This window comes from Cetorhinus maximus, chromosome 3 (assembly GCF_964194155.1).
Source record: "Cetorhinus maximus chromosome 3, sCetMax3.hap1.1, whole genome shotgun sequence".
NCBI lineage: Eukaryota > Metazoa > Chordata > Chondrichthyes > Lamniformes > Cetorhinidae > Cetorhinus > Cetorhinus maximus.
Window position 1 is genome coordinate 145,294,827 of NC_135881.1, and position 25,247 is coordinate 145,320,073.

Below are 25,247 nucleotides of genomic sequence, written 5' to 3' on the forward strand. Positions count from 1 at the left end.
TCACTCATCTCCCCAACACAGACCTCAACCATACTTTTTAAAATCCTTGGATACTTTACTTATTTTAATACAAATGCGTTTTTTTTTAAATCTGCTTTAAGTAACTAAACAAAATTAGTTGACCCAGTACTAACCCATCCCAAGAAGACCTTATGGCCTCTTTCCTTTAGGCAGTCTTTCCCACCTGCAGAATCAGAGCAGAAACAAAGGAAAATGGAAAATGTAGCATTGCAACAAACAGCACAACCATACACCTTTTACATGCGGTGGGTTACTGTGGCCAATGATGTCTGCCCTAAAGGAACTCCAAGAAAATTCATTGGCCTGAGTTTTTCTCGCGCCAAGCGGGCTCAACAGGGGCAGGCGGGGGTGGTCGCGGAGCCGACCGCCGCCCGTGATCGACTCCACACCGCCATTTTACGCAGGCAGGCCAATTAAGGCCGGCCCAGCATAATACGTGAGCGGTAGCACTACCTGTGTGGGCGGGGGAAGGAGGGAGAGTCAGGTCCAGCACTCCTTTGCGCATGCACACGAAAGGGCACTTCAATCTCCTGGAGCTGCCTCAGGGAGATTGAAGCGATTGTTAAAAAAAATCAGAAAACATTAAAAAATTTAATGAAGCATGTCCCCTCATGTGACTGTGTCACGTGAGATGGGACATGTTTTTATTTTTCATAGAAACTTTTTCTTTAAATATTAAAAGCTTTAGGAAACCTCATCCCACTCGTGGATGAGGTTTCCTAAAAAATGTAAAGGCCACTTGGCCTTCTCGCCTGCCCGTCAACCATAAGGTTGGACGGGCAGCGTAAAGTTGAAATTAATTACTTTGTTAATGGCCTTAATAGGCCTTTCAATTAGCAGCGGGTGTGCACCCAAACGAAATATTCTGAGACAGCGCGATGACGTTGGGACACACACCCAACATCATTGCACGTCATTTTACGTTCTGGCATGTCGGGCCCACCCCCGCACACCGAAAGTAAAATCCTGGCCATTAAAATGTTTCTGTGGGACTGTACCAGTGGTGGACATTAAATTCATGGTTCTTCTCCATTGGCTACCCCAGTTGTGCCTAAAAACAACCAGCTCAACTGAAGAAAATACAGCCCTCAAAATTGGAAATTGAATATTGCAACAGTGTCCTGGAAATAAGCCCAAAAGGAATGTTAGAAATGGATTTACATGGAAGATTAAGAAAGCTTTTTTTGAGAGTCATAGAGTTAAAACACATCATGCTGTTATGTAAAATTGATCATGGCTCTGTACAAATGAACAATAACTTTCTCATCTTTGTATTCCAGCCAGAGATAAAGGCCAATAATCCATTAGCCTTTTAATTACACTTTGCCTCTGTGCACTAACATTTAGGGGAACATTTACCCCTCCCATCGAGGGGGAAGTGCGGGAACGGGCGTCGGTGACTGGCCTTCCGATTGGCACCCCAGGTTGGGCAGGGGGGGGCGCCGCTATTTTACGTGGACAGACCAATTAAGGCCCGCCCAGCATGATGTGTGCCAGGAAGCACTATGCGCTCCCTGTGCAGGCCGGGGGGGGGGGGGGGGGGGGGGGGTGGGGTGGGGGGGGGTGGATTCCCTCAGCCGGGAGTGCGCTCTTTCGCGCATGAGTCACACTGTCACATGAGTTGGGACACGTCCTTAACTTTTATTTAAACATTTGATAAACATCTAAAAGCCCTCATAAAACCTCATCCCACCCGTGGATGAGGTTTCATGCTTTTTTCAAGGCCCGCCTGGGCTCCCGGCCTGCCTCCTAACCTTAAGGTTGGACGGGCAGGTCCATCAATCAAGTTAATTAGTTTTTTAATGGCCTTAATAGGCCGAACTGAAAATCTAAATGACGCGGGATGACATCGGGACACACGCCCAACCTATCCCCGCTTCATTTTATGCGTCGGTGAGCGGGCCCCGCTCCCGCTCACCGACCAGAAAAACCTGCCCTTAGTGATTTGTGTACCTGAAATATCCAAATCCATCTGCTCCTTCCCAGTTCCTAGCTTTTCACTATCCAAGAAAATAGTCTGACGTGTCTTTTTTTGGATCCAAACTGATGACCTCACACTTCAGTACAGTAAACTACATCTGCCAGTTTTATCTATTTGCTTAATCTGACTATATCCCTTTATAGCTTCCTGTTCAATGTACTATGCCTCCTAACAGTCTCATCTGCAAACCTGAATATACAACTCTAATCCTTCATCTAAGTCCTTGATTTATATGGTTATTGACAGTGTTGCAAATATCTAGTTCATGTCTCATGTGTTTTACAATACAATTTTTTGTTTTAGGAATTAAAGATTAACTGTAGAAAATGGGATAAATGCAATTAAAATTAGCTTGGAGTCTATTAACTTAAAAGTTTGGAGTCATGTTGCCTTAAAAGGTTATCAGCTAGAAAGGTAAGGTAATTAAAATGCTAGGCTTTGGAGATTGCCAGAATACCTCGAGAAATGGCAGTTCAAAAGGTGACCCATGTTTGTTTAATAAAGTCAGAATTGAAGAGATAGAAGTGTAAAACAGCAGGTGGACTTACTCAGCTAGAGCTGCAAATGTGACGTCAGCAAAGCTTGCAAGAACAATAGCAGTCCAGGGGGATGTTCTTGCTTTGGGAGTTAAGAGCTAAATTAGTTTAAAAGCATTTGGTAAACCTGAAAGGTTATAAATGCCATTTATTTCATCATATCAAAGATAAAATTGTAAATGAGAGTTAATCAATTTTAAGGTCGGTTTGAGAACAGGCAGGAGCAGGCTACATCGTCATGGAGATGGGTGGAGCTTAGGAAGGTTCTCTGGTATCAATTTGTTTGTTGACAGGTTTTAGTTGCAATTTGGGCCTTGTGCAGTTTGCAGCTCAGTGAGAGAGGTTAGCCAGAGTAAATAACAGTTAGGTAGGTTTTTAGGCCTAACTTCATTATTTATTATGTGGAATGCAGGGGAGCCTTAATCTCAGTTTGAATTTTATGAGGGAACAGAAGCAAGAAGATTGCCTTGCTTGAAGTTCTGGGAGAATCTTCAGTGGGCATCACAGGGTCTCATTGCAAACTAAAGTAATCAGCTGAATTAGCTTGAAAGTATTAAAAAGTAACCAGAACAAGGGACAGGGGCATTCACAGTCAAGAGATGGTAAATTAAAGTTTTACCTCTGAGAATAGCTGGAGCCGAGGAGAATTCTCCAGAGGACTGTGGAATATTTATGGGTGGTCCCTACAGAAATAAATAACTTTAAGATTGGTGTGTCCTATAGGAGAATTATTGGGGGAAGTAAGAAGTAAACCTGAGTGCATAACATACATAGTTATAAGCTACAGGGCGCGATTTCCAGCACCCGCCCGCTGCCGGGATCTTCCGGTCCTGCCGCAAGTCAATGGGCTTCTGGCTGGGACGCCACCTCGCCCACAGCAGGTCCCACCACCGACGGGGCCGGAAAATCCCAGCCATAATGTTAATCATATTTGCTTTGTTTAATTCTTTTATGTACAATTAAGTTTGTTTAAAAAAGTGCAATCTTGTGGCACAGTTCTATTAGTTAAAATGAGGTATTCAGATTTCTCTTTAAATGTTAACAGTCCCTAACCAGACCATAACAACAGACATTAACACTGCATGTCCAGAGATGGAAACAAGTTGTTCCAGAGGGTGACAGATCTGTCCAACTGTATCACATCCAATATGAAGGAGTTAAGCTGTATGAAATCAAGAAATAATGGGCCGGAGCTTGAAGTGGGGACATCTTACAGTGTATGCCAGTAGTTAGATTTCTTCCTGTTCAAAAAATATCGTGCTATAACTCAGTACAAGTGTGAGCTGATAACAGAATGGCGAGGGCGAAAAGGGCATCCGGGACCCTAGTGAATGGTAGTGCCCATAATGTATCTCCTTAACCAAGAGGATTTAAGATCCGGGGAAGAAACACATGAACAATGGAGAAGGACACAAGGTGAATTAGAGTCAAAGTCAGTACAGAAATCAAAAATAAGACTGGATTGAGACAATAAGAGCGAGAATCAGAAAAATAAGAATAAAAATTAAAATTTGATTAATCTCCTCGAACAATGTACCACCTAAAGGAATCAGTCTCCACAATTTAAACTGTTCCTTTTTGGGCCAGAGATATTGACTGGCAGTCATTAATAATTAGCATGTCTTTAAAAGGATACTTGCGCTATTCATTAGTGGACTTAACTTTGTGGCCAATTTAATGGGTAATTAATGCGCAATACCAGCAAGTTCTTAAAAGTAATGGGAAGCTAAACTGAAATAGTGTGTGTGAAGCAAATAGGGGAGCAATGTAAATTGACCAGCAAGTTCTGGAGATTCACGACTCAGTGTATGTCTCAACTGCTGGTCAATTTACACATTTATAACAGCATGCATCAGTAACATCCCATTATTTTTCCAGTAAGACCCAATACTGTCAAAGCTAATAACTTATCAGAAATACACAAATAGATTTACTTTTGCTTGAATTTACTTACTATTCAAAGTTTTTAATCGGTCAGCTATACAAATAATCCAATTTTAAAATAGCCTTTCTGACTTTGTATTGCTCATTTGAGTGCAACTTTCTTTCTGTGTTAATTGAATGCCAGCTAATGCCATATTGCTGCAATACATTTAAATTATGTTTGAGCTTGTAATGATTTAAACTTGTGTCAGACAATAAAAGCTACCAAGAACTTTGTGTACTCCTTAATATTTAATCTTAAGATATTAATTATGTTTTCACAGCCGTGTTTATAAAGTCAGAGATCTCAATATCTGATTGCATTTTTTATGACTTTAGCAAGAAAAGTTTAAGTCACACTCAATAGGTGACTCCAACTTGGTAGGCAATAGTTGATCATTGGAAGTAATAAAGGAACATCTGTAATTATGGGTGACTTTAATATGCATATAGATTGGGCAAATCAATTTAGTAACAATACCGTAGAGGAGGAATTCCTGGAGTGTATACGGGATGTTTTTCTGGACCAATACATTGAGGAACCAACGAGAGAACAGGCCATCATCGACTGGGTATTGTGTCATGAGAAAGGAATTATTGGCAATCGAGTTGTGCGAGGCCCCTTGGGGATGAGCGACCATAATATGATAGAATTCTTTATCAAGACGGAGAGTGACGTAGTTGATTCTGAGACTTGGGTCCTGAATCTTAACAAAGGAAACTACGATGGTATGAGGCGCAAGTTGGCTATGATGGATTGGGAAATGTTACTTACAGGGATGACAGTGGATAGGCAATGGCAAACATTCAAAGGGCGCATAGGTGAACTGAAACAATTGTTTATTCCTGTCTGGCGCAAAAGTAAAACAGGAAAGGTGGCCAAACCATGACTTACAAGGGAGATTAGAGATAGTATTGGATGCAAGGAAGAGGCATACAAATTGGCCAGAATTTGACCTGAGGATTGGGAGCAGTTTAGAATTCAGCAAAGGAGGACCAAGGGATTGATTAAGAAGGGGAAAATACAGTACAAGAGTAAGCTTGCGGGGAACATAAAAACTGACTGTAAAAGTTTCTATAGGTATGTGAAGAGAAAAAGATTGGTGAAGACAAATGTAGGTCCCTTACAGTCAGAAACAGGGGAATTTATAATGGGGAACAAAGAAATGGCTGACCAACTAAATACATACTTTCATTCTGTCTTCACAAAGGAGGACACTAATAACATACCAGAAATGTTAGGGAACACAGGGTTTAGTGAGAGGGAGGAACTGAAAGAAATCAGTATTAGTAGGGAAATTGATGGGATTGAAGGCAGATAAATCCCCGGGGCCTGATAATCTATATCCCAGAGTACTTAAGGAAGTGGCCCTCAAAATAGTGGATGCATTGGTGGTCATCTTCCAAGATTCTATAAACGCTGGAACAGTTCCTACAGATTGGAGGGTAGCTAATGTAACCCCACTATTTAAAAAGGGAGGTAGAGAGAAAACAGTGAATTATAGACCAGTCAGCCTGACGTCGGTAGTGGGGAAAATTCTAGAGTCCATTATAAAAGATTTAATAGCTGAGCACTTGGAAAACAGTGGCAGAATCGGATAGAGTCAGCATGGATTTATGAAAGGGAAATCATGCTTGACAAATCTACTGGGATTTTTCGAGGATGTAACTAGTAGAGTTGATGAGGGGGAGCCAGTGGATGTGGTTTATTTGGACTTCCAGAAGGCTTTCGACAAAGTCCCACATAAGAGATTGGCGTGTAAAATTAAAGTGCATGGGATTGGGGGTAGTGTATTGAGATGGATAGAAAACTGGTTGGCAGACAGGAAACAAAGAGTAGGAATAAATGGGTCTTTTTCCGAATGGCAGGCAGTGACTAGTGGGGTACCGCAGGGATCGGTGCTGGGACCCCAGTTATTCACAATATATATTAATGATTTAGATGAGGGAATTAAATGTAATATCTCCAAATTTGCAGATGACACACAGCTGGGTGAGAGGGTGAGCTGTGAGGAGATGCAGAGATGCTTCAGTGTGATTTGGACAAGCTGAGTGAGTGGGCAAATGCATGGCAGATGTAGTATAATGTGGATAAATGTGAGGTTATCCATTTTGGTAGCAAAAACAGGAAGGCAGATTATTATCTGAATGGCTATAAATTGAGAGAGGGGAATGTGCAACGAGACCTGGGTGTCCTTGTACACCAGTCGCTGAAGGTAAGAATGCAGATGCAGCAGGCGGTAAAGAAGGCAAATGGTATGTTGGCCTTCATGGAAAGAGGATTCGAGTACAGGAACAGGGGTGTCTTGCTGCAATTGTACAGAGCCTTGGTGAGACCACACCTGGAATATTGTGTGCAGTTTTGGTCTCCTTATCTGAGGAAGGATGTACTTGCTATAGAGGGAGTGCAGCGAAGGTTTACCCGACTGATTCCTGGGATGGCGGGACTGACATATGAGGAGAGATTGAGTCGATTAGGATTATATTCGCTGGAGTTCAGAAGAATGAGTGGGGATCTCATAGAAACCTATAAAATTCTAACAGGACTAGACAGGGTAGATGTTCCCGATGGTGGGGGAGTCCAGAACCATGGGTCACAGTCTGAGGATATGAGGTAGACCATTTAGGACTGAGATAAGGAGAAATTTCTTCACCCAGAGAGTGGTGAGCCTGTGGAATTCGTTACCACAGAAAGTAGTTGAGACCAAAACATTGTATGTTTTCAAGAAGGAGTTAGATATAGCTCTTGGGGCGAAAGTGATCAAAGGGTATGGGGAGAAAGCAGGAGCAGGCTATTGAGTTGGATGATCAGCCGTGATCATAATGAATGGTGGAGCAGGCTCGAAGAGCCGAATGGCCTACTCCTGCTCCTAGTTTCTATGCTTCCATGTTTCTAAGATTCCATATGTGTAATCATTAATATACTAAGCTGAGAATGCAAGAGGGTTCAGGGGCAAGCTAAAATTTTAGACATCTAATATTTTACTTCTACATCTAAAAGTTGTCAGCCAGTTTTTTGATGTAGAATCGAAGAGGATTCCTTAGAGAACTGATGGACTTACCCAGCAAAATTATTACACCTTTGTGTTGAAAGATCTATTGCTACTGTCTCACCTCCTTCAGATTATAAGAGTACGATGGACTGCTGCAAGTATGACTGCTACCGAGATAATGGTCATTGATAAATAATAACATTTCACTGGTCAGGTATCCACTTTTTTGTTCATGTAGGCAATGGAATAGATATGAAGAACTCTGATCCTCATAACTTCCATATATATGTCATATATTGGAGAAAACCCAATCAACCAGTGAGAACCCTGCACCTTGTCCTCTTTTGTACTGTAAATCTGATGAAAACATTAATGCTTGTGTCATGTCTGATATATTTACACTGCAGAATAGTGGATCCAGCAGATTACCCATCCTCCCCACCAACCCCCACCCCCAAACAAAGATCTGCTGCATGAAAGCATCATGGGCTGGTACCCTTCACTGCTACAGGAATTGCCATCAAGTTCAGGATATTGTTCACAATTAATAGCACAAGGTACAACTCTGCAATTCACTTCACAAAAAAGGTAAGGCATGTCTCCTTTGACATGCTCTGATCTGCTCTGATGGGGAGGTGGTGGCATAGTGATATTGTCACTGGCCTAGTGACCCAGGGGAATTTGAATTCAATCAATTAAAAATAAAAAAAACATTATCAATTGCCTTAAAAACTCATCTAGTTCACTCATGCCCTTTAAGGAAGGGAAATCTCGCATCTTTACCTGGTCTGGCCTACATGTGACTCCAGATCCACAGCAATACGGATGACTCTTAAATGCCCTCTGAAATGGCCTAGTAAGGCAGTTGCATCAAACTGCTAGGAAGTCAATATGGAATGAAACTAGACAGACCACTTGGCATCGATCTAGGCACCGGAAACAACAACGGCAAACTCAGCCCTGTCGACCCTGCAAAGTCCTCCGACTTGTGCCAAAATTGGGAGAGTTGTCTCACAGGCCAGTCAAGCAATAGCCTGACATAGTCAAAATCATGGAATCATACCTTACAGATAATTTCCTAGGCACCACCACCATCATCCCTGGGTATGTCCCATCCCAGCAATAGGACAGGGCATACCCATGCAGAGGTGGCGGCACAGTGGTACAGTCAGGAGGACTTGCCCCGGGAGTCCTCAACACCTACTCCGGACCCCATGATCCCATGAAGTCTCATGGCATCAGGTCAAACATGGGCAATGAAACCTCCTGCTGATTAACATGTACCATTCTTCACACCCTGACCACCCCCCCCAGCTGATGAATCAGTACTCCCACATGTTGAACATCACTTAGAGGAAGCACTGAGGGCGGCAAGAGTGCAGAATGCACTCTGGATGGGGGTCTTTAATGTCCATCACAAAGAGTGGCTCGGTAGCACTACAGACCAAACTGGCTGAGTCCTAGAGGACACAGCTGCTAGTCTGGGCCTGCGGCAGGTGGTGAGGGAACCAACAAGAGGGAAAAACATACATGACCTCATCCTCATGAATCTGCCTGCCACAGATGCATCTGTCCATGACAGTACCAGCAGGAGCGTCCACCGCACAGTCCTTGTGGAGACAAAGTCTGGGTCTTCAGGATAACCTCCATCACGTTGTGCGGCACTACCACAGTGCTAAATGGGATAAATTTCAAACAGATATAGCAACTCAAGACTAGGCTACTATGAGGTGCTGTGGGTGACCTGCAGCAGCAGAATTGTATTCAACCACAACCTGTAACCTCATGGCCCCACTCATTCATTACTACCAAGCCAGAGAGTCAACCTTGGTTTAATGAGAGTGCAGGAGGGCATGCCAGGAGCAGCACCAGACATATCTAAAAATGAGGTGTCAACCTGGTTAAGCTACAACATAGGACTACTTGCATGACAAACAGCATAAGGAACAAGCAATAGACAGAGCAAAGCGATTCCACAACCAATGGTTTAGATCTAGGCTCTGCAGTTCTGCCACATCCAGTCGTGAATGGTAGTGGACAATTAAACAACTCACTGGAGGAGGAGGCTCCACAAATATTCCTAGAGCATCCGCCAGAGTTCCCTAGCATCACAGATGTCGGTCTTCAGCCAACTGAATTTACTCCATGTGATATCAAGAAATGGCAGGAGGCGCTGGATACTTCAAAGGCTATGGCCCCTAGCCAAGCTGTTCCTGTACAATTACAACACTGATATCTACCTGGCAATGTCGAAAATTGCCCAGGTATGTCCTGTACACAAAAAGTGGGACAAATCCAACCCAGCCAATTACCAACCCATCAGCCTACTCTCAATCATCAGTGAAGTGATGGAAGGAGACATCAACAGTGCTATCAAGGGACACTTGCTTAGCAATAACCTGCTCACTGAAGCTCAGTTTGAGTTCTGCCAGGATCACTCAGCTCCTGGTCACATTACAGGCTTGGTTAAAACATGGACAAAAAACTGAAGTCTAGAGGTGAGTTGAGAGTGTCTGCCCTTGACATCAAGGCAGCATTTGACCAATGTGGCATCAAGGAGCTCTAGCAAAGCTGGAGTCAATACGAATCGGGGGGGAAGGCACTCCGCTGTTTGGAGTCATACCTAGCACAAAGAAAGATGGTTGCAGTTGTTGGAGGTCACTCATCTCATTTCCATGACATCACTGCAGGAGTTCCTCAGGGTAGTGTCCTAGGCCCAAACACCTTCAACTGCTTCAATGACCTTCCTTCCATCATAACGTCGGAAGTGGGTATGTTTGCTGAATGCACAATGTTCAGCACCATTCGCGACTCCTCAGACATTGAAGTAGTCCATGTCCAAATGCAGCAAGACCTGGACAATATCCAGGCTTGGGCTGACAAACGGCAGTAACATTCACGCCATACAAGTGCCAGGCAATGACCATCTCCAACAAGAAAGAATCTAACCATTACCCCTTGACATTCAATGGCATTACCATTGCCGAATTCTCCCATGATCAACATTCTGGGGGTTACCATTGACCAGAAATTGAACTGGATTAGCCATATAATTACTGTGTCTACAAGAGCAGGTCAGAGGCTAGGTATCCTATGGCAAGTAACTTATCTCCTGACTCCCCAAAGCCTGTCCATTATCTACAAGGTACAAGTCAGGGGTGTGACAAAATGCTCTCCATTTGCCTGGATGAGTGCAGCTCCAACAATACTCAAGAAGCTGGACACCATCCAGGACAAAGCAGCCTACCTGATTGGCACCCCTACCACAAACATTCACTCCCTCCACCACCTACGCAAAGTGGCAGCAGTGTGTACCATCTACAGGATGCACTGCAGGAACTCACCAAGGTACCTTAGGTAGCATCTTCCAAACCCACGACCGTTACCATCGAGACATACAACGGCAGCAGACACATGGGAACACCACCACCTGGAAGTAGCGCTCCAAGTCATTCACCATCCTGACTTAGAAATACATCGCTGTTCCTTCACTGTCGCTGAGTCTAAATCCTGGAACTCCCTCCCTAACAGCACTGTGGGTGTACCTATGCCACATGGACTGCAGTGGTTCAAGATGGTAGCTCAGCACCACCCTCTCAAGGGCAATTAGGAATGGACAATAAATGCTGGCCAAGTCAGCGACACCCACATCCTATGAATGAATGAAAAGAAATGCTCAGATACCCAAGGAAGAATTTATAAATACAGGTTCCAGAGCCATGCTGAGTTCCAGAAAAGCACCTCAGCTGTTAATGCACTCGTGTTTGTTAGCACTATCTCACCTAAGACATGCAGTCCAATTGAAATCCCTAGTGGAGGATCCTTCCATGCAGCCATTATTATAAAGGTGGTAAATCCCCAGAAATTGCAGATAGATATTGCCCAATTGTTAGTACATTATGTTCCGCAAATAATATGTAATGCCTTCAAATGAAAATGTAGATGCAATTACCAATTCAAGCAACTTAACTAGGCATAAAGTGAATTGTTCTTCCTCTAAATTATGAGAAAGTAATGGTAATGGCACCTTTAAAAAACCAGTTACTGCATGTACCTTACATTATAATAATATTTCAAGTTCATTTCAGGATTCTATTATCATAGAATCACAGAATTGTAACAGTGCAGAAAGAGACCATTCAGCCCATCATGTCTGCACCAGCTCTCCAAATGAGCACTATGACTTAGTGCTATTCTCCTGCCTTTTCCCATAACTCTGCACATTATTTAAATGGAAACAATCATCTAATGCCCTCTTGAATGCTTCGATTGAAACTGACTCCACCACACTGCCAGGCAGTACATTCCAGACCTGAACCACTCGCTGTATGAAAACGTTTTTCCTCACATCGTATTTGCTTCTTTGACAAATCACTTTAAATCTGTGCCCTTTAGTTTCTGATCCTTTTGTGAGCAGAAACAGTTTCTCCCTATCTACTTTGTGCAGCCCCCTCATGATTTTGAACACCTCTATCAAATCTTCTCTTAGCCTTCTCCTCTCCAAGGAGGACAGTCCCAACTTCTCCAATCTATCTTCATACCTGAAGTTTCTTATCTCTGGAGCCATTTTTGTAAACCTCTTCTGCACTCTCTCCAATGCATTCATATTCTTCCGAAAGTGTGGCGCCCAGAACTGTACACAATACTCCAGCTGAGGTCTAACTAATGCCCTATACAAGTTCAGCATAACCTCCTTGCTCTTGTACTCTATGCCCCTATTAATAAAGCCTAGGATACGGTATGCTTTATTAACTGCTCTCTCCAACTGTCCTGCCACCTTTAATGACTTATGCACATATATACCCAGGTCCCTCTGCTTCTGCATACCCTTTGGGGTTGTACCCCTTATTTTATATTGTCCCTCCATGTTCCTCCTACCAAAATCAATCACCTCACACTTCTCTGCATTGAACTTCATCTGCCACCTATCTGCCCACCCCACCAACTTGTCTATGTCCTTTTGAAGTTCTACACTGTCCTCCTCACAGTTTACACCTGTTATGATTTTAATAATTAATTCATTTAATAATTAATGGAAAAGTAATCACCAACCAGAATGTAGCCATGCTGTCAATCATCTCTGTAAACAAAACAAACTAACAGAATTGGAGTTATATTAATCTTGGATGCATGTCATTTGAGACCTAATAATATTTTGTCCATTATAAAACACTTGAATGTTTATCAAATAGAAATCTTTTTAATTCATATAGACCAATTCATTTCAGGCAAATTCCCCAATACCATACCCACAAAGTTGAACCCTAGAGGCAAATAATGGTGGGTGAATTGAATTATGCCTTTCTACTTACCCATAGTTCCAAATTAAAATGCAATGAATGATTTAAGTAAGCAAGTCCTTACACTGCTGTTTTTTCAATGCCAATTCTTACTAACACTTATCCTATTCCTTTCATAGATTGTGCATAATCCATTCTCTATTAGAACATCTCAACCCATTAATCTGCTGATGAAAGCTTCTGCAATATTTTTCAATGCCCAAAAATCAAAGATGCAAAATTGTAAAACCTAGGTTTTCTGGGTTTCCCCAAATCTTATGGGTGCCCTAAATCGGTTTTCCATACGCTTGCATCATTGACTACAAACATGTTATTTCACAAAATCTTTCTCTGCAATAATACCAGCTTTTTTGGGTAGCTGGCTTTCTTTCGTAAGGTAAAACAGAGGCTCCTGAGAGATCTGTCAATGTATGCACAACCCCCACACTAAAAGTATGAAAATCACTGTACTAGAATGCCTTTTTTTACTTTATGTTCTGCATTATTTATCTTTGACCAGCTGTTTCCCTTTGCATAACATTTCCATAGTCCCAGCAGTTCAAACTGTGACAGCAGTCAATAATCTCTATATCTGCATCAGCATCATTATATTTTCTGTCAGCTGCTGTTTATGTCTATCTCAATATTTTCAGGAACAGGGGCTAAAGAGAGCAATTTAGGTAACCCAGGAGGTATTGATTCTGTTTCCTGCCAACTCAAACCAATTCAGAGGATTGCCATAAAACAAAGGAGTCATGACTGCTACCCAGAAAACATGCATTCATTTGTAAAATCCATTTTTGTGGTCACTGGCTATTCATTGGATGAAGCTCTTGTGGCTCAGGAAGAACATAGCACTATTTGCAGGAGCCCCATCAGACTATGTACCTTTATTTTGACTAATCTTATAAGGGAAAAATAAATCTATTTTTTTTCATTCTGCTGGCAGTTTCCTATGAAAATGACGAAGTTGCTTTTTCTAGTCAGTCTCCCTGTAAAGCAAAGCCTAAAAATGTAAGTATCCTTAAATATTCCTATGTAGGTGTGCCTGGATTCGAACACACAACTGCATGGGCAAGCACTGCCTCACCTCTAGTGTAAATGAACCTGTCTCACACCTTTCTTTCATCCTCTTCTCACTCTTCCAAATAACAAAATTGGATACTCATCTCCAGAATTTTAATTGAACAGGAAATATGAAAGGGGGCCAAATAAACTAGCAATGAAAAAATTGTCTCTCAGAGCTAATGATGAATTCCACTTTTATGCATGCTAGGATTCAAACAGATGTTTCACTTTTAAATGCTTAATTATTTGTCGAGAATTTGCATGCCTTCATCATTTGCTTTATATGGGAATAACATGTATATGGCTCATTCTCAGCAAGAAAACTGGAGAAATATTGCACTCACAAATATCAATGTGATTTTAATTGTATAAAAATTTTAATTCAGCACCACAAACTTTAGCAACTGGGAAATTTACTCCTCTTTTTTGTATACATTCAAATACATTTAACCATCACTTGCTGAACCTGGATTCATGAAGTTTACACTGAGCTTTTGAAAATTTGACTTGTCTGTTGTTACTTTCAAGTCATGTAATGTTAGTGTTCAATAAAGTCAAATTCTAGAGTCATCTATCTGCATTGCAATTTACAAACGTACAAATTAGGTGCTGTAAGCCAAGGTATTATTTACCTTTTTAATGTACAAATAGTATCACTTAACTATGTAACAGTTTCTTTATTTCTTTTATATTAATTAACGTAGGCCGGTTGTGGTGAAACCCTGTGTGTGGAGTCTGTCTCATGATGGTAATATAGAACATCGAGGTATAAGAAGAACCCAGACCAAAGATATATCTAAAGAACGGTACTGAATTGCACTGTGCGCTCTAAACACAAAACATGAAGGTTAACTTAGTCAAGTCAAAGCCTTGCCAAAATCAGCAAGTTCTGCAAAATGACTTAACCTGTAGGGGGGATTGTACCAGGGAACATAAACAGACTGAGCTTCATTAGGGGCAATAAATTTGCTGTCTTCTCCCAGCTCTGGAGATTGATAACAGTGTTGGGGATAACAAAGCAGAGTCAAGCTGGCTATGGTACCTCAAATGTGACCTTCATAGGGGCCAGGCCAGGGAACATCTGGAAAAAGCATGGAGATGTACAGTGATGTAATTAAAACCAATTAAATGGCGTTTCATTATATGGCACAGGGTCATAGCAAAGAAAGAGCCCGCAGAACCATCTTTACTGCAGTGGTTAGAGCAATTTGGTCAGTTGCTTAGAAGACGCGCATGGAGGATTTGTCATTGATCATGAGATGGGCTCCGGCTCGCAGGGAAGCTAAGCAACCAGTATTATTGGATGTACCCTTGCTTAGTGGTTTAATAAAGGTGTATCATCTTTGGGAAATTTCATTCAAGTTGTTGTGTGCTGTTGATGTCCAAGACAAGAAGGTTTAGACAAGATAGAGGGTCTGACAGTGCAGTGGTAGGCCACATGGCCCCTCAAGCCTGCTCCGCCATTCAAGAAGATCAGGGCTGATCTGATCATGGCCTCAAGATACCCTCATATACAGGAACAAAAACAGGAAATGTTGGAACTAGGGGAGATGTTGGCATAGTGGTAATGTTACTGGATTAGTAATCTAGAGGCCCAGGCTAATGTTCTGGGGACAATAAATTCAAATCCCACCATGGTGGAATTTAAATTCAATTAATAAAATCTGGAATTGAAACTTAGTCACTTGATTTCAGACCCACAGCTATGTGAGTTAAATGTGTCTTAAATGCCCTCTGAAATGGCCTAACAAGCCACTCAGCTCAGGGCAATTAGGGATGGCAACAAATGCTGGCCTTGCCAGTGATGTCCACATCCATGAAAGAATAAATAACTCAATAGGTCTGGTAGCATCTGTGGAGAGAGAAACAAAGTTAATGTTTCAAGTTGATGACCTTTCATCAGAACTGGGAAAAGTTAGAGATATATTAGGTTTTAAGCAAAGGCTGGGTGGGACATAGACAAAAGGAAGTATCTGTGATACAGTAGAAGAGAGCAGATATTGAATGATAGAATACAGGGTTCACAATGCTAACAACATGGTCCCCTCTACATTAGGGAGACCAAAGACAGATTTGCCGACTGCTTTGCAAAACAGCTCCAGTCAGTCCACATGCATGACCCCGAGCTTCTGGTGGCCTGTCATTTCAATTCTCCACCTTGCTCTCAAGCTGGCATCTCTGTCCTTGGTCTGCTGCACTGTTCCAGTGAAGCTCAACAAAAGCTTGAGGAGCAGCACCTTATCTTTCAACTAGACACTTCACAGCCTTCCAGGCTCAATACTTGAGTTCAACAATTTTAGACCATAAACTGTCACCCCCTATTGTTTCCTGTTCTTTGCATGTATTGGTTGTTCTCTTATTTTTGCTTTCTGGCAGTAGCTCACCCAGCCTAGGCACATCCTTTTTTCCTTTGTTTCTTTTCATGCACCATCACCATTCCCTTTGACCCTGTAAGACTAACTCTTCTGTTATTCAATCTTTCCTGTCTTCCACTCTATCACAGACCTTCATTGGGTCCTTCTCCAACCCACCCCTTGCTCAAAATCTATTACACCACTAATTTTTCCAAGTTCTGATGAAAGGTCAGTGACCTGAAACATTAACTCTCTTTGCACAGATGCTGCCTGACCTACTGAGTATTTCCAGCATTTTATGTTTTTGTTTCAGATTTCAAGCATCTGCCGTATATTGCTTTTCGATTAGTGCTCTCACATTACAGTATGTCACCTGTGTCATGCAGTTATAGATGACAGAGTGTGGAATTGTCTGCGGCCAAGGCTGGGAAGGAGTCAGAAGCATAAAAATTCAGGGTGACCGTGATCTTCACTGCTCAGGCACTGGATATCCAACCGCTCCTTGGGGCCTGAGTACCTCATTCAAAAGTACGCATATGTTCTCGACAACCTTTCACGAGGGGCGCAGCCTTCCACAGCATTGCTGTTGCAATACTTCAAGAAAGCTGATCCTTTGCCTATATATTCTCTGGTGAGAGTTGTCCTTTCTTCTGTCTCCTGCCCCTCGGCCAACCCCTCTGTGGCACTCTGCTGCCTGTTGCTGGATGTGCTGCTCCTCTTCCATGGCCCACTTAACCAGTGAATAAGTAGACCCTATGCCTGGATGCGCCCCTCAAAGTGTGGTCTGCTCAGCCAAGTTGACTTGACAATTTACGTTTTGCACAAGACACCCTAAATTAACACCACCAACATTTGTTCCATCAGCTGTCCCAGCCCGAAGATTCCTTAATTTCAGGTCTCTCGTTATGCAAGGAATTATCTCTGTTGCTTCCCCACTTTATAATGCTGACTGGATGTCAATTTCTTTAGACAATAGCTTCCCGCTGTGCAGCCATCTCAGCTGAATTGCCATGGTGCTGACACAGCATACGCCCATGCACTGTTCGTAAGATCTTATTGCAATCAAAAAATATGGGCTTAATACCCTTTTGATCACTCTAACTGGCCACCCACCACTGCCAGGCAGGTAGCTGCTGCTACTGTGAGCCCACCTCTAGCAAAAGTCCACGGAGGCAGAAGAGGTCAAGGGGACAGGAGTGCACCAGGGAGCCAACCCAGCATGTAACAAGGAAGGTTCCTTGTGTCCCAAAAAAACTGCCATAGGTAGGAACAGGAAGGACATCCTGCTGAGGGAGCAGCAGCAGTTACAAGCTAAATTAAAAAGCAAAGCCTCAAGGGTGATAATCCCTAGATTATTGCCCAAGCCACACGAAAAAACGCGGACAACTGGAACTTTAATGGGCTTAATTGCCCTCTTAATTGTTGGCGAGCGCGCTTCCGACTTTCGTGCGCACCCGCCAACTGAAATATCGCGCATGCGTGGGATGATGTCAGGACGCTCGCCCAACGTCATCACGTGCTATTTTACGCTCGAGCGGGTTGGGCGCAAGTCCACGCACAAGCTAAAAATTCTACCCATTATGAGGAACCAGATAATTGCAGGGATTATGGAGATATGGCTACGGAAAACTCAACACTAGGAATTAAACATTGCAGTGTACAACATATTTAGAAAAGATAGAGAGGGTAAAAAAAGAGGTGGAGTAGCTGTTCTTACTCAAGATAACAATAGCAGTAGGAAAAAAAGCCATCAGTACAACAGAAACAGAATGTTGTATATTCTATGTAACACAATATAGTAGATTGGAGGAAGTACATGTAAATTGTCTCACCCAGAAGGAATAAAACTGCAAAATACATGTACTTCTTCCAATTTAAAATTCCATACTCTTAATGTTATGGCTAAAATACGATAACACTCTTGTTTGTTCATTGAAGAATTCAGTCACGAAATCAAAATTTTTAATGCTACTTTTGTATATTGCAAAATTATGCTGCAACCAGAAATAAAATGGATCCTGTCCTTTGCTTCATTTTGAGTTGGCTGACAGACTTGAGAGCAAGGCATCTTTCTAGGGATCTTAGGTTTAGTATAAGGTTTGTTTGGTTTGATATTCTAATGAATGTAGCTGGGCGACCATCAAGTGTCAACATGATCTGAAGTCTCTTATTACAGCAGACAGATTTTTTTTTACCATTGTAAGTGGTATCTTCATACCTCAGTATATTAATTGCATTCACTGCATTTTTTAAAATCTGTATTATTGTATGATGTGCAAAGCCGTGAACTACAGTGTTAGACAACTGTGTTAATTTTGACAGTATCATTCAGATTTTTGCAGTAGTTCACGTCAAAGAAAGGGAAACTTAAAACTGGGTGAAAAGATACCTACAGATTCTCTGTGTACTGTTTAAATGCTGGAAAATCAGTTAAAAGATCTTTGTAGCATAAGCTGGTAATAAATTTACCAAAATATTGCTATAGGAGTATTGATTGGATAGCGTGCATTAAAACGAAAAAGGAACAAACACCAAGTTATATTGGAGAGGACAATTTAAGATCTTAGAATCTTATTCAAAATCCTCCTCCTCTTTCAGGTGCCATGCCCTAAGAGGATGTTTGAGACCATGGACTTCTATTGGATTGGTCCATGATTATGCTAGAAAATTATGGCAGGGGTTTGTCATTGCCTTCTACAGTATGGCTGACCAGGAAACTCTCCCCTTCTTATCATCTGCCATCAGACATGTTGAGGATCTACAGGCTGATAATCAACCTGTTTGGCCAAATTATGAACACTTTCTGTGGTCATCAAATCCTGAAGTGGGACTTGAACCAAGAGCTTCAGGCCCAGAGGTAGCAATGCTACCCACTGTGCTACAAGATCCCTCTTATTCAAAATGGATTTACTATTAATTATTACACTCAAATGCCTGTATTTCACCTCTTTCTTCTGCTATATTATGTGGTTTAATGCATATATAAATAAGAATTAGTTTTTTGTGTGTAACTCTGGTACTGTTTGATATTTCCATTATTCAAAAAAAAATTAGTACTTCAGTAAATATGGTATGCACAACACTTGGTTTAATTGTTAAATCAAGGTTCCATTAAAGACTGAATGGAAATGATACTTAAAACCAAATACACAGAAGGTTTCAATGTCTCAAACTGTCAATAATCATGTACTAAAAAGATGCAAAGCAAGCATTGGTTATTCCCAAAGACAATTCCACAGGTAATCAGATCAAGAATTGCTATAATTCATAAAAGTTGTTAATTTTGTATTTTCAAAAATATGTAAATGACGGGCCTTCCATTTAAATAATTCTACAGGAAGTCTGGTGCTTTTGCCAGTCGGAATGGTTGAGGAAAATACCATTGGGTAAATGAAGCAAAGGAAGATACAATCTAATTTTCCTATAAAATATGCAGTGATGTTTTCCTCAACCATTCCCAGTGGAAAATATTTCACACTCCAGCAACCCTTTGCATAGTTTGTCATAACCTTGCTCTTCAATCAGCAAGGACTTCAAACTGATGACTCCTTGTCTCCAACTTCCTAACTAGGGAAAATTGGCTTTTTCTATTCATTCTTTAAAACCTTTAGAAATCTTAAAAGCATTTATTAAATCTCCTCTTAGTTTTTGCTATTTCAGTTGAAGTAGTCACAGTATTTCATGTTGCTCCTTGTAATTATAATTTCCCATTTTTTATTTGTTCATGGCATACGGGCAACGCTACAATTCCAGCATTTATTGCCCAAATCCTGATATTACCTTGATTAATCTATACTGTGCACTCTATAATAGGTGTCCAAAACTGTATGCATGGCATTCAATGTTAGGAAAATTAACTAACTGTACACCTTACCTCACAACCACTATGGATCCAGTCCATTGGACAAGCATGGATTTACTCAAGCTAATGTCAAGGAAAGGGTTAATACCTTAGATATATAGCAATGATTATTTCACGTGGGGTGAATGAAAGGGGGATAAAACAAAATAGAAATGAACCAGAGTCTTCTGGGTGACATTTAAAATAAACACATTTTCCATATTACCTAGAAAGGAAAAAGTAGTGAATGAATGGTGACATTCATTAACCTCAACTTTAAGAAAAAGTTTTTCAATGAAAAATTAAATTCAAAAAATATTTTTAAAGGTTGAGGAGTTTTTGAACAGGCTTAGTTTGTGGAACAGGCTGTTCCAAAACACTTGTCAATTTTGGTGCTTAGAGTGTCCCCATTTAAATGTGATATCATTAAAGAAGTGATCACAATGACATGTTAGTGAAATGTGCACACACAATCATCCCTCCACAATAGTTAATGTCGAATATTATACAATCTGGTACTCAGTTTAATAGTGAAAACTGAACAAACATCTAGCAACTACAATGCTCCTTTTGTTATCGTGCAAGGACAAGTTATGTAGCTGTGTTTTGGAAAATATTATATATACACTGCTACCACTCATACAATGAGGGTAAATGAAGGAGGAGGAATGCTTAAAATCATACTCATGGATAAAGTGATAAACTTTGAGAATGTAAGTCATGTTCTGATATTTCGACTATATAAAAGCACACACGTATATTTATCAACCATTGTGGTGAAGCAAATTAAGGCCATTTAATTCTTCCATTTAACTTCTCCAATAAGCAATATGGCATGCACAACTTTGATATCAAAGGATCACGGTATAAGGCCGGCAAGTGGAATTCTGGCAAATCAGCTATGATCCTATTGGATGGTGGAGCAGGCTCGAGGGGCCGCATGGCCTGCTCCTGTTCCTATTTCTTATGCATTGATGTCCTAACAAGTTCAAAGTGAAAAATAATTCGCGGTCTGTTAAATTAGGATCTGGTGCACTCGTTTGCTAAATAGTAATCATTCTCTATAACCTATAAACCTAGTGCTTTGTTGAGACTGGAGAAATGATCGGGCACAATTACTAAGACTGCGCCTCTGTGGCTGGTCCTTTGAATAACTTCTGGCTGAACACTCTCACTGGGACCCGATGCCATTTCACTCCCGTTTAATGCTGTACGCGCGCAACACAACAAACCCATCTGAATCACAAACTGCAAAACGTCAGTAGCCGTGTTTGCTTCGTAAAGTACCCAAAGCTCTGTCCGCATAAACATTTAGTTTCGAATCTATTTTCACCGTTTCATATATCAACTCACATGTGGAATGCGTTGATTTGACCAGATTAAACCCCGATATAGTGCTGACTCTCAATAACCTTTCACTCGATAAAGATACTTCCAAATTAAGATCCCCGCCGACCTACTCCGCTATCAGCTTTAGCTTTCGTTTATTTAGTTTAGGGATAAAGTGTTCTCACAGAATTGATCAGGCCAAGTCCCGCTTACCTTTTCCATTGAGGCTTTCCAAGATTTAACTTGCCTGAGCTGTCTTAAATGCACCTTAAGTTCGGTGGTTCCGTTATTTTTTTTAAGGGGAGAGTTTGAGACATTCTGGAATAATGATCCTGGGTGCATGGGCTGAATTTTGAAACTGTCGATCACCCACAAACTACAGCGAACTCAATGTCATTCAGCACTCCAGACAGCGATCATCCAGCGATGGGGGCAGCGTTAGAATTATTCATTCTAACCTACAGGCTCAAGAAGCCAAACTGCCCTGCTTTCCTCGTTCCACACTATATCACATACGGACGTTGCACGAAACGTGCTCTTCGCATCAAAAATAAGTCCAACCTTATATATGTTAACCTGCTTTAAGTTTGGGGGTCAGCTATATGCGACAGATGGAACAAACTGTTTTACATTAAAAAGTATCCAGCTCCCCTGTAACTATGTGGTCGTCTTGGAAATGGAAACGCGTGAAAACCATTATTTTAATTCATCTGAACTTTACACGGACAACGCCGCGGGTACAGTTTGCACTAAATATTTCTCCTCGCGCATACTGTTGCCTGTCTTCAAACAGCATTACATTACTTACGGATCTTCAAACTGAGCGAGTTGTCTCCTTGACTGCCTTGGGAGGTTTTCTTTGCGCTGTGCAACTGCGCTATTGCCCGCTCTCTTGCTGGCGAAACCTTCCTGATCCTCCACCCCCTGTCGTCGCTCACAACATTGCACAGAGTCCTTTGCAATAAGAATGAGAAAGCCTCGCGCCGCCGCTAGCAGAAGTGTTGTTCATCCAGCAAGAAATTGTGGCTCGAGCAAATCTGCAGTTATTGCAGTCTTTACTCCTTTCAAAAGCGACGTGCCCCAAACACAGTGGCCCCTTTCTGCTCAGGTTATTTTGAGGTGACGGCCGCTGCCAGGTAAACCAGACTGCGCCCCCATACTGTGACCTTCTCCCCCACCCCCCAATACTGTCACCTTCTCCCCACCCCCCTTATACTGTCACCTTCTCCCCCCAACCCCCCATAGTGTGACCTTCTCCCCCCACCCCCCAATACTGTCACCTTCTCCCCACCCCCCTTATACTGTCACCTTCTCCCCCCTCCTCCCAATAGTGACCTTCCCCCCACCCCCAATACTGTCACCTTCTCCCCCACCCCCCAAAATTGTCACCCTCTTCCCCCAACCCCCCATAGTGTGACCTTCCCCCACCCCCAATACTGTCACCTTCTCCCCACCCCCCCCTTATACTGTCACCTTCTCCCCACCCCCCTTATACTGTCACCTTCTCCCCCCACCCCCAATACTGTGACCTTCTCCCCACTCCCCCAATACCGTGACCTTCCCCCCACCCCCAATACTGTGACCTTCTCCTCAATCCCTCAATACTGTGACCTTCTCCCCACTCCCCCAATACCGTGACCTTCCCCCCACCCCCCATACTGTGACCTTCCCCCCACCCCCAATACTGTGACCTTCTCCCCAATCCCTCAATACCGTGACCTTCTCCCCCCCCCCCAACCCCCAATACTGTGACCTTCTCCCCACTCCCCCAATACTGTGACCTTCTCCTCAAAAGGAACAACGGAAACTCTGAGTCAGACCTTGCGAGCTGATATTGTTTGCTCCATGAGTTTTATTTTAGCGTCAGATGTTAGGCAGCCGCGCGTTTCAAACTGGTCCCTTTAAGTGGGAGCAAAACCTCTCGGTCAGCACGAGGGCAAAAAGAGCGGGAGACAGGAAGCGCGAGTCATTCGGCGGCGCGGCTGCTGTCCGCAGGTGGACCTCTCAAATTCAGAGGGTTGGGAATATGTCGGCCCCAAACCTGTGCTTGGAGCGAGGAGGAATCGGGTTAGGGTTATGTTATCTCAATCGTATAAATGAGAAATTTGGACAATCTGCTTCCAAATTTATTTCTCGAAGCCACGTGGAGACCATTTTAATGACGCTGCGCCATTCTTTGCGAGGTCAGTATGTCAGGAGGTTTGTAGCTGACAACTTAAATAATCACATAGTATCAATGGTTCAGCTTTGTTTACTGCAGATGAATTTCAGTCAACAAGGCGGCGATTTGATTGTAATATGAAAGCAAAACACTTGCGGATGCTGGAAATCTGAAACAAAAACAGAAAATGCTGGAAAAACTCAGCAGGATTAACAGCCTTTGTGGAGAGAAAAACAGAGTTAACGTTTCGAGTCACGCGGACTCCAAACCCAAAGTCTGTTTTTCTCGTCACAGATGCTGTTAGACCTGCTGAGTTTTTCTGGCAGTTTAATTGTGTTAGGGATAGGACACAGTTGGTATCAATTATCTGATATTCAAGTGCAGCTAAACCTTGGTACCTATCCTTAAAGAAATAGATGCAAGCTTCATGGAAAAGTGTTTTGGGAAACAATTTATTTTTTTGTTTATAAGCACTCTATATGATTATAGGAATCACATGGAGATGCAATAAATTGCTTGAGCCTAATGTTGCAATGAAGACTCTTTTGGTTCTGCTCTCTCCCCAAACAATGAAATATTATGGATGTGGGAAGACCTACACTATGTACACGATTGTGAGCATACATATACTTAGTTGGACCAGCAGGCATCATGACCCCAAATTTAATGGAGTGTGGGGGGGATGCAATTTTGGGGTAGGGAGACTTGGAAGAATGTGTTTACCTCAGATCTTGCTGAATTTAACAGCTGGGCCTAATTAACATTTTTAGTCTCCATTTCCCAGCCACAGGAAAGCCAGATCGAGAGGTTGGCTGACTGGCTATTGGCCGGCAAGGTCTGCAGTATCAGGTTTTACTCAAGGAACGGAGGGACACCATCTATGGGGGGGGGGGGGGGGGGTCGGTGGAGGCTGGTGAGATTAGGGGTCTGAGAGGACAGTCATGAGGGAGCCCCAAGAGATCAGGGGGTCGTGGAGGGTACATTGATGGCTTGGAGGGATAGGAGAAGGGGAGAAAAGATCATAAAAGTGGCTGGAATAATTGAGGGAGAAAATCAGGGAGGGCCCCTGGAGTGCATGAGGGGGGTGGAGGTACAAGGAGATTGCAGGCCATGGATGACCTTGGAAAGGCATTGGATCATATGTGGTTGGGCCCGATCGCTGGAGAAGTTAAAAGGTTTCTTTGGCAGGGTTGGGGGAGCACTCCTGCTCCTTCAGACCCACAGGCAGTGCTGGAAAAGCACTTCAATGATGGAGCCTGCACCTCCCATTAGCTGCCAGGTTTCCTGAGGTCTGGGAAATGCGTTGGTCAGCGTTGAAGCTGGAATGGAGAATCAACCTGGGGCATTCGGTCTCATTAAAATATTTAAATGAGGGATTCATCTCCTGGAAGCACCTTAGACAAAAATTGACATCGAGCCAAAGACAGAAACACTAGGAGTGACTGAAAGCTTGATTAAAGATACAAGTTTTTAAAAGTGTCTTAAAGAAGGATGGAGATCTTTAGAGTGAGTATTCCAAAACATAGAACCAAAATAGCTTAAGACATTGGCACACAAGGAGCACAAGGGGAGAGAGTGATGCTTGAAAAAACAGTATTTGCTGACACAGTGAGTGGTTGCATACAGTAGTCGTAAACAGAATGTATAGTAGACAGAGTGTAAAAGTTGAGAATTTGGTGAGAGTGGGAATACAGTGTAAAGGGGAAGAAGACATGCTTTTTTGCCTCCAGCGTGAGGCAGTAGGTGTTTAACATGTTTATC

General features: G+C 42.4%; 1 protein-coding gene across 1 annotated transcript in view; it reads right to left on the minus strand.

Annotated features, from left to right (window-relative positions):
- The window catches only part of adcy2b (adenylate cyclase 2b (brain)), a 905,909-nt gene extending 883,725 nt beyond the window's left edge, over window positions 1–22,184 (minus strand). The window contains exon 1 of the mRNA XM_078539078.1: window positions 22,134–22,184. The gene's annotated coding sequence lies outside the window, so the exon portion shown is untranslated. The remainder of the gene's footprint in view (window positions 1–22,133) is intronic.
- Window positions 22,185–25,247: the final 3,063 nt, after the last annotated feature.